This window comes from Chroicocephalus ridibundus, chromosome Z, assembly GCF_963924245.1.
Source record: "Chroicocephalus ridibundus chromosome Z, bChrRid1.1, whole genome shotgun sequence".
NCBI lineage: Eukaryota > Metazoa > Chordata > Aves > Charadriiformes > Laridae > Chroicocephalus > Chroicocephalus ridibundus.
The window spans coordinates 20,550,431-20,555,990 of record NC_086316.1 but is presented as its reverse complement, the minus strand read 5'-3'; positions in this window follow the sequence as shown (position 1 = coordinate 20,555,990).

Genomic DNA, 5,560 nt, shown 5'->3' with positions numbered 1-5,560 from the left:
ACACGACTACAAGGAGCAGGGAGGGCTGGGTTTCTGCCCTCCTCATGGGACCTGCTGCCCAAACCCAGCACCGTCCCTTGTGAAATGCTCCCCAGGCGGCCAGGATGGCACAGCTGGAGCATCCTTGGTGGGCAGAGGCACCCGAAGGAGGGCTGGTATGGGAAGGGGCTCCTTCCCGGAGGTGGCTGGGAGACAGGATTATGTGCCAGGCGCCAGGGGGTGCCAGAGAGCCCCATCCCTGCTCCTGGGCCACCACCACCATCAGACCCTCCCAACCTTCTTCCCATGCATGGTTCATCTGCACGGCGCAACAGCCCCATCCTGCTCTGCACTTTGCCTGCACGTGGCACATGCTGAAACAGAAAAGACATCAATATTGACATACCGAATATTGAAACTAGTTCGAATTGTCTCTGGAGTTTCTCCCTCAGACTAAGGAAAAGCTGAAATATCTTCTGGAGAGCAGAAGCCAGGCAGCGAGAGCCTGGGGGAAGGGGCAGGAGGCAGCAGGAGGAGGAGAGAACCCCCCACCCAAAAACTGGGCCCTGGTCCTGAAGGCAGGCTGGTTTCCCTCTCTTTTTCCCTAGGTAAAATATCAAATTCAAGACACTCTGTTAAGCATGTATCTATATCCTAAGAACCCCAACAATTTAAGTGTGCACTGTTGTGATGGTGCTTGAACACTGAAGTGTTTGTTGTACATGCAGAAAAACGCACAGGGAGCAAGTTTAGGATAGCTTTTCTAGCTTGCTGTTGTTTAAAATTAATTTTTACAGGCTAATAGGTTTGGAGTTTATTAACAATGTGTTTATTTTGAATGGGAAGCATATATTCCATAATTCTTAAACGTGAAATTGCTTTATTAGTTTAATTTTGAACATGCAAAAAATATGCAACTGCGGCAATCTATAAATACAGGCCCAGTTAAAAATAAACCTTGCTCTAACACCAATAAAAGCTCGGAACAAATATTTAAAAACTTGAACTCTGTACAAATATGCAAGAAAACCATGTGGAGCCTGGCCGGAGCTGGTTTCCAGGCAGAGACGGGTGACAGCAGAGCTTGCCCGACGCTGTGCATCCCTGGCTGGAGCCAGGGTTGTCCCCGAGCCGTGCGGCTGCACCCCTGCCACGGGCATCCTCCCTTCCCGCATCCGCGCCGCCGTGGCCAGGGATCTCCTCCCCAGCCTGCCACAACACCCCGGCTCCCTGCGCCAGCACGGACAGAGAGCACCCTCTCGCTTTAATCGCTTAAGAAGTTACTTATGATACGCAACTAAATATTTAGTTGTGCGGAGGACAGCTTGTCACAGACAGCTTTGTTGCTAATGTATACAAATGCTGGTATGGCGCTGGCTTCCTCCCTGCGTACACAGAGCTGCACACACGCTGACCACAGCCTAAATAAGCTGATTTATTTGTTTCAGTTATTTGATAAGTGCATCATACCTCAAACCCTAGGAAACCACTTTAGGAGGATTATAAGTTTTATGATGTGAAAAGATTACCCTGAGTGTGTTGAGCAAAGTTTATATTCGGAGACTGTGCAGGAGGTGAGGCATTCACAGAAGCTGGGGAAAAAGGGCTTGATAGATAGAAAAGGGATTTTCTTTGTTGCTGCACCTCCTGTTGGATTTTTTTTCGCTTTTCTTCTGTTACAAGACTGGCCCAAACAAGCCCCCAGGTTGTTATCCTTGTGACTCTCCTCTGCCTTCCACTCAGCAACGGGAATTTCAGGCTCTGCACTTTTTTGAAATGAGGAGCAATCAGTTCACTGGCAAATGAAGGGAGAAGAGATGCTTGGGGTTACCTGCAGAGAGGAGCTGCCAGGCTCCTCCTGAAGGGGAGTTCTGGGGAGGGTGGCTGAGCCCAGCTTTCTCTGGGTGTCCATGAGCGCATCGCCCCAAAGCACATCACCCCAAAGCACATCACCTCAAAGCGTATTGCCCCAGGGAGGCTGGTACAAACAGGCACCTGCAGAGGTGACAGCCCAGTCCTTAGTGGGGCTGCCCCATCACCCTGCCCAGGGTGAGGACCAGCATCCACCAGCCCCGGTGCGTCTGAGGCTCCAGAAGGGTCAGCAGAGAATTGCAGAGCTGGCATGACAGCTTTGCTCATGGCCTTGAAATGACGCTGTTGTCCTCATAGCATGCGGCTTTGCTGGGCTTGACACTTGTGTCGTGATGAGGTAGACGAGGGAAAATAATTTGGCCAGTTTATCCTTATTGTTTAATGTTTGACATACGCTCAGAGGGGATAATTGTGAGTAGGAGGAAGGTTAATTGAGCAAAATACCTGATGTATGTTTCCACCCCTTCTTTATAAAGGAATGGAGTTACACAGCGAATTTTTTTACATTGTACTCTAATAATTCTTGTAATAATAATTCTTGTTAATTCTTGTATTAACAGGGCAATGTGGAGGTAGCAGAGAAAAGAAAACTGCAACAGCGTGTGGAGGCAGCGCACACAGAGCCGCGGAGCTCTGCCGATCTCGCAGGGCGTTGCTCAGGTGCTGGGGCAGCGCCCAGGGAGGGTCCCTGGGGGTTTTGCTCTCCCACAGAGTGCTCCGGGTCCTTCCTGACCTCCATACCCTCTGCCACAGCCGCAGCACAGCAGGGTCCCCAGCCCTGGGGCCCCCCTCGTCCCCTCCCCTGGCTCCCCCCGACACACGCTCAGGCCCTGCTGCCCCGTGGACCTCCATTAAATAATGCACTCGCGCCCGGCGCTGCAGGGCCCACGGTACTCTGCTGTTACTAGAAAGGCATTTATATTATATTCTGTCTCCTGCGTCTTTCATAAGGGAGTTTTTATGTGTCACCAGAAAATACTGGGTAACACACTTTATTAGCCTCATGATACTGCAGCCCATCAATACTTGTCGAGGCCTGATGAGATCATGCTACGATTGTTAATCAGAGCGAAGGAAGGAGATGGAGGAGTGGGAAATACCTTTAGGAAAGAATCAATTAGAGAGAACCGTACTGCAGGTAAGCATGCAATGTGTTTTTCAGTATAACACAGCAGGCAGCCAATCAGCCCAACACTGAAGTTTAAACCTAACTTTCATGCAATATCAGGCATGCCTTTTTTTCAAGGAGGGAAGAAATACTGCATTAGCAGAACATGCTTGTGATCAGAGAGTGGATCTCAGCCACTATCAGCCTCCTTGAGACCCATTATTTAGGAAAGCACTTAAGTGTACAGCTGGCTTTAAACATATGGGGTGTTGCTAGGACAGTCATTTATTCTTTGTTGGGCTAAAAGGTTTTGGCTTTAAAAGATTGCCTGGCATGGTGCAGCACTGATTACTCACGTGGCAGGGTGTTCTTGCCTTGGGTTTTTGCTCTTCATCAAGGAACTATTTCCTGGGGAGGGAAGTGATTAGTTTTTACATGTTTGCATGTTCTCCTTAAACACCCAGCGCAGGGGCTGACCCTGTTGCTGAAGCAAAGCTGAGCATCTCACAGGCGAGGTAAGGGATGTGGTGAGACCAGTGCTGCCACACGGCCATCACCGGGATGCATTTGGCAGCGTGGCTCTAGCTGACACTTGGTTTTCAAAGCCCACGGCTGTTGTTTTTTGCTGATAGTGCACAGTTCCTCTCTGCTGTATTCTTGCATCCTGCCCAGGGTCAGAGGAGGGTAAGCTTTTTATGACAGAGAAGTGAAGGTCGAGTGGTTAAATGACTTTTCCACAGACTGCAACGGAATTCTATAGCTCAAATGCTGATGTCTCATCCCCCATAAGCTTGTTTGAGTTCCCAGGAGGCCCCTTTAGACTATGGATAGTGGGAAAAGCCCAAGATACTTTGGTGACACCCTGGGTGAAAACTGCATTATTTGCAGAACCTGTTTTGCACACCAAGCCGAGCGTGACACAAAAGTGTTCATTGGTTTACACCCCTCAGAGTAATGCAGGCCAGGCTGATGACCGATGCCAGGCTGTTTGCTCAGTGCAACCAGCCTGGGTAGCACCTTGCCTGGTTTAAGAAGTACAAATAACCGCACCTTAGACACTCCTTGCTGGTTTGATGCTGTACAGAGAATTTCAGGAAAAAAAATAAGGAAAGAATGACATAAGACCCTGGTAACTCATACTGGCAGGCTGCTTGCAGCACATCTCCCTATACATGTCCAAGGATATTTCACTTTGCATGTCTGGGACCAGCAGCTGCCTGTCACCTACGCAACGTTCGGTCCTTCGATAGGAAAAACCCTAGGAATTCTGTTACGTTATTGTTAGTGCAGCAAGGTCCTCCTCTATTAGTTTGGGTCCTAGGGACACCACGTTGGGAAACAAATGGGTGCTGAACAGGCTTAGCAGAACGAGTGCAGAGGAGGAAACGAGCTGTACACAATAATACCTCCTGACACAATAGTTCTTGCAGCCAAAGGGACCCTGCTGGATGATTTCAGAGAGTCCCCAGAGTTATTTTAAGAAATTCTCATAGAAAACCCTTGATCTGAGCTATGTCAGCACTTCAGAGAGATTCCCTAAGGGACTTTTGGCAGAAGGTACCTCATCCACAGTTAATAAGGTCTATATCTTCATGGCACAGTGAACGTGCTCTTATGAATATTAGAGACAGCACCAAACTTGGGGCTTCATTAGAGGGGAGAAGTAGGTTTTGAAAAGTATGTTTCCCCCCGTTTAAACTAAATGCATGATCTCAGTGAGTATAAAGAGAAGCAGGAAATCTCAAAAAGATTCCAAGTGGGAAAAAAAAAAAAAACCAAAAAACAACGACCAGAAAGCAGCAATCACAAATCAGCAGATGCTGTTACAAGCCAAACATAATTAGTTTCACTAAAAATCACTCGCCTGTATTCCTGAGCGAGGGAATAGAAATAATTGCATCTCAATGAGATGCAAATATGTTTCCCTGTGACCTCTAGGAGCTGCTTATCCTGCTGGGTATCTGTATTTCTGTTCTGCTCCGAAATGAACTGGGATTGTACATTTAACAATAGCAACCTTCTTCCAGGGCTTTCCTGAAACAGAGGCAGTGCCAAAACCATTCCTGTGTGAGTCCTGACGTAAGTGATGACTGCACTGGGTACGGGGACAACAAAGCTGTTTAAAAGCATAAATTTACTGCCCATTGATTAGCGCAATTCCCGCAGGCCCCCTGAAATTCTTTTAAATGGATATCAGATACAAGAACAAAGCTGAGAAATCAAATACAAATTTGCTTTGCTCAGGGCAAAATCCTGTGTTCATAGTTTATTCCTATTCCTTGTAGAACTATTTCACTTAACAGTGCATCTGATAAACACACATACACACACAAAAAAGAGCACTAAATATGCCAGTTTTGGTGGAATATTTGAGTCCAGAAGGGACCATTAGATCATGCAACCTCATTTTTGTGTATCGGAGGGCTTTACATTTCATCCAGCTATGCCTGGATGGGGCCCAGTAGCCTCTTTGGCTGGAGAACACTTGCCTTGGCTAAAGCACATCTTCCAGAAAGACTCTCAAGCTTAATTTGAGGACGTCAGTTTGGGCACTGAGCATCCTGCCTGCTCACATGCAGATCCTCCATGTCTCTGCCAGGA